This window comes from Ricinus communis, chromosome 9 (genome assembly GCF_019578655.1).
Source record: "Ricinus communis isolate WT05 ecotype wild-type chromosome 9, ASM1957865v1, whole genome shotgun sequence".
NCBI lineage: Eukaryota > Viridiplantae > Streptophyta > Magnoliopsida > Malpighiales > Euphorbiaceae > Ricinus > Ricinus communis.
The window spans coordinates 22,395,978-22,401,587 of record NC_063264.1 but is presented as its reverse complement, the minus strand read 5'-3'; positions in this window follow the sequence as shown (position 1 = coordinate 22,401,587).

The following is a 5,610-nucleotide window of genomic DNA, read 5'->3' as shown; positions in this document are numbered from 1 at the left end:
AAAACTTAACTAAGTTAAGAGCCAATCTCACTAAGTTTATCTCACTAGAAAATCAACCACCAAAATCCACTTTTACCGCAAATCATGCCCCTCATTTTGCTGAAAATCAATACCCTAAAGATGATTTTCACTCCCTAACATCGACACCTTGATAGACGCCATAGTTGGACATGTGATCTCCTAGATGGGTTTAGCAAATACAATCAAATTCTCATGGATCCAGATGATGCTAAGAAGACTGCTTTTAGAACACCTTAGGCAACTTCTACTATAAAGTAACGCCATTTGGCCTTAAGAATGCAGGCGCTACTAATCAAACGGATATGTCAATAATCTTCCATGATATAATGCATGATTTCATGGAAGACTACATTGATGACATCGTAGTAAAGTCTAAAAAGCTAAAAGATCACTAAACGCATCTTGAGAGGGTGTTTGAGAGATGCAGGAAGTTTAAGCTACGCATGAACCCTATGAAATGTGCACTTAGCGTTGGTTAGGGAAAGTTTGTAGGTTTCCTAGTACACCAGTTTGGAATTAATGTTGACCCAAGGTAGAGGCCTAAAGAACATTGCCCCCACCAAAGAACTAGAAACAACTTAGAGAGCTTAGGAAAGGCCTCCTACATCAAAAGGTTTACACCTGCCCTAGCTGAGATTAGGATTGTTCGTGGATTGGGTTTGGTTGAATTTAAAAAAAATCCAATTCAACTCAACTACAATAGACAATACCTAAATTAATCATTAACCAATTCAATCAAAATCCATATAAGTAAAATGAATTTGGTTAATTATTCAGTTGAGTTGGTTTTTAATTTGAATTTTTATTGAATTGTACATATGATCTTATTAACATACTTATTTTTTTTATCTAAATGAAAATTACAAATATATCATATTGTATATCTTTTTTTTAAAAGGATTGCATAAGATTTTGTTGTCCATTTGCTTATGAATTTAGATGAGCTAGGGAGCATAAATTGTTTAGAAAATAAAAGTAGATTACTAGAGAATTAGAATCAAACTTACTAATAATTAATTTAAAATTAAAAATAGATTGTATAATAATTTTTATAAATTATATTCTTTCATTATTTTTACCTACTATATGAGTAGAGAATTGATTGTTAGGAAAATTTTGATATGATTTTTTATAGAAAAACTTTAGCTTTAACATCACCACCAATTAAATTATCTAAGTTTATATACTTTTTTTAATTTAATCAATTAATATGTTTTTCATAATGCTAATCTTACTATTGACCATAATGTTTCATTAGGTTGTGATTTGTGACTTTATTTATAATACTCTTTTTCTTATTTTTTTTATTTAAATTATTTTTCTATTGATTTTTCATTAAAAAAAAATTCATGAGGTAATTTTAAGTCAACTAATATTTAGTATTTTTTTATTAATAAATTTATTTTTTTCAAAAAAATATGTTTAATTAATTTTAAATTCTCATGTTCAAACACTAAAAACTTTATATATGCCTAAGTTCTCATATGTTTGGCAAAAAAATATTTTTAGAAAATATAGATTCTGAATTTCTTTTGTTACTTAAATAAAATAAAAATAAAGCAATTACTTGCTCAATAATTCTTCTAGTAATTTCATTGTGAGAAAATCTTGGATCATCATACAATACTGCTACCGCCACGATCTAAAAACACAAACCAAACCAAAACTATCCCTTGTTTCTATTTTTCTCTCTCTTACCACTAAACTGACCACCTGTATATAAACTTTTCCCAATCCAATGAGTAAAAATTTAAAATTCAACTCAACCTATTTGAATGTCTTAATTTAAATTCAACCCAACAATCCAATCAAACAATTCAAAATACTTGAGTTTATGGATTGGATTAAATTGGTTAATTGGGATGGGTTGGTTATGGTATTGAACAGCCCTAGCTGAGATTACTACAACACTCCATGCACTATTCAAGAAGAAAGTCGCCTTTGTATGGGGAGAAGACCACAGTCATGCCTTTGAACATTTAAAAAAGATACTTCTCCAACTGCAATGACCATGCCTATCAAAAGGCAGTCTATGATACTCTACCTCACCTCAACTAAAAGCTCTTTTAGAGCACTGCTCGCACAAGAGGTGTGAGATGAAGAAAAGCTGTTACGAATGTGATTCAAACCACTAACAGCTAGTAGGAAGTGGTCTTGATAATTTTCCTTGATTATATGAACTGTCATTAGTGATCCTTATTTAGTGGGATCATGATCCCACGGTATCATGTAGTGTTTCTAGGAGTTTAGTTATTTAAGTTTAGCTATTTATTAGCTTGTTCCTCTGTTATGTTTTATGTAGGGTGTGTTATTTGAATCATTAAGAAAAAAAGGACCGCTTTGTTCTTGCATTGTGTTACTTTTCATATCTTCCACTATCTTTAAAGTTTTACTCTAACATTTTGGTATGAGAGCCAGATTCCGACTTGAACAACAATGGCCTCATCAGGATCCAACTCAATGCAATCAATGATTCCAGTCTTCAAGGGTGAGAATTTCGATTTTTGGAGGATTAAGATGAGGACACTTTTCAAGTCTCAGGAGCTTTGGGAGGTGGTAGAAGATGGGTATAGCGAGATTGATGATGAAGCAAAGTTAAGGGAGAATAGAAAGAAAGATGCAAAAGCACTTTTTTCATTCAGCAAGGACTTCATGAAAGTGGTTTTTCTAGAATTTCAGCAGCAGAAAGTGCAAAGGAGGCATGGGAGATTTTGAAAACTGAATTCTAGGGATCATCCAAAGTTATTATGATCAAGCTCCAATCATTGAGAAGGGAGTTTGAGACATTGTCAATGCAATCCAATGAATCTGTTCAGGATTTTCTATCAAGAACAAGAGCAGTTGTCAATCACATGAAGTCTTATGGAGAGAATATCAATGATGGGACTGTTGTTGCAAAGATCTTGAGAAGCCTCACTCCAAGATTTGATCACGTGGTTGCAGCAATTAAGGAGTCAAAGGATCTGTCAGTCTTCACTATGGATGAACTCATGGGGTCACTGCAGGCACATGAGGAACAATTGAACAGATCACAAGAGAAGAGTGAAGAAAAAGCCTTTGCCATGAGAGACTCTACTCAAGATGAAGGGAGAAACAACAGCAGCAGCAGAGGAAGAGGACATGGAGGTTCAAGAGGAAGAGGACATGGAGGTTCAAGAGGAAGAGGCAAAGGCAGAGGTTGGGTGGAGCAAAGAAAATGTTACACGTGCGGCAAACAAGGTCATCTTGCAAAAGACTGCCAATCAAGTCGAGTTCTTTGAGGAAAATGAAGCAACAGAAGAAGATTTTCTGTTCATGGCGCTAATGGAGCATGGAAAGGAAGAACAAGCTGTATGGTTTATAGATAATGGTTGCTCTAACCACATGACAGGGGTGAAGGAGATGTTTAGAGAGCTTGATGAAACTCAAAGAAGGGTGGTTCCTTTGGGGAACAACAAACAAATCCAAGTAGAGGGAAAGGGTATAGTTGAGGTAAAATCTATTTCTGGGAAAAGTAAACTCATTTCTAATGTTCTATATGCTCCAGAGTTAGCCCAGATTCTCTTGAGTGTGGGACAACTTTTACTTGGTGGTTTTACTATTTTATTTAATGAAGCATGTTGTACTATTACTGAGAAAGCAACAGGTCATGTTTTGGCCAAAGTAAATATGGCTAAAAACCATATGTTTCCCTTAGTTTTCAGCAAATTGGAAAGTCACACAATGGTCACTATGTCTAAGAATGCCTCTCAACTATGGCATCTTCGATATGGTCACCTACACACAGTTGGATTGAGGTTGTTGAATCAAAAGGAGATGGTAAGTGGTCTTCCACGAATTGAAGCTGTTAGGGCAGTATGTGAGGGATGCATGTATAGGAAGCAAAGTAAGAAGTTGTTCCCTGTTGGTCAATCCTGGAGAGCAACTCAACCGTTAGAGCTGGTACATGCTGATTTGTGTGGACCGATGAGGACTAAGTCATTAGGTGGCAGCAAATATTTTTTACTATTTATCGATGATTACATTAGAATGAGCTGGATATATTTCTTCAAATTTAAGTCAGAAACCTTTGAGCAATTTGTCAAGTTCAAGGCTCTTGTAGAAAAGCAGAAGGGCAGCAACCTGAAGATATTACGCACTGACAGAGGAGAAGAGTTCACTTCTGGTGAATTCAATCAATACTGTGAGAAGCATGGAATACACAAAGAGCTGACTGCACCCTACACTCCATAGCAAAACGGAGTAGTATAAAAGAAGAATAGAATAGTTTTTGAAATGGCAAGAAGTATGCTAAAGAGTAAGGGGCTGCCTTATAAGTTTTGGGCAGAGGCAGTGACTACTGCCATTTATTTGATTAATCTCTCACCAACAAAAGTTGTTCTTAACAAAACTCCCTACGAGGCCTGGTCAGGTAAAAAGCCTTCAGTTGAGCATCTTAAAATTTTTGGGTGTATTGTTTATGTATTGATTAATGCACATGAAAGACATAAGCTAGAGGACAAATCAATTAAGTGCATTTTCATTGGTTATTGCTCACAAACTAAGGCTTATAGGGTCTACAATCTAGCAACTGGGAAAGTGATTGTAAGCAGGAACACAGTGTTCAATGAGGAAGACAGTCGGCAATGGGAAGACAAAGGAAAAGCTCCTGCATTTCAGATCGAAGACGGTGAAGAAGTACATAGCAGGGAAACGAGAAGCATGACCACGTCAGAATCAAATTCTACCGTGAGTCCAGATGGTTCGAACTCAGTGGGCAGATCAATTTGCATAAAACTCAACACACCAGGGCAGTAGCTCGAATTCATTTAATAGTGGTGCATGTTCTTCAGATAGAGATACAGACAATGACGGTGATAGTGAGACACCACCTAGGAAGTTCAGGTCACTTAAAGAGATCTATAAGTCTTGCACACTTGCTCTCTACGTATCTGAACCCTCCTCATATGAAGAAGCATCAGAGAGGTCTGAGTGGAGACTAGCAATGGAGGAGGAAATGTCAGCAATTGAGAAGAATGAAACCTGGAGTTTGATTGATCTACCAAAGGATAAGAAAGCCATAGGTTTGAAATAGGTATTCAAAACCAAATATAATCCAGATGGAACTCTACTTAAGCATAAGGCAAGGCTAGTGGTGAAAGGCTACTCACAACGGAAAAGGATAGATTTTGAAGAAACTTTTTCTCCTGTGGCAAGGTTTGAAACAATTCGAGTGGTACTATCAATAGCTGCATTTCTCAAGCTTGTGTTTATCAATTTGATGTCAAGTCTGCTTTTCTTAATGGAGAACTAAATAAGGAAGTTTATGTAGCTCAGCCTGATGGGTTTGTTAATCAAGAGAGTCTAGATAAGGTCTACAAACTTAAGAAAGCCTTATATGGGCTTAAGCAAGCTCCCAGGGCATGCATGGTACATGAAATAGATACATATTTTCTGCAATTTGGCTTTAAAAGAAGTGAAAATGAGCCAATAATGTACATTATGAGCTGTGGGGAGTATGATTTTTTATTAGTATGTCTGTATGTTGATGATATGATATATATGGGGTCTAACAGCTCTTTAATTGCAGAATTTAAAAGCCAAATTATGCAAAAATTTAAAATGACAGAT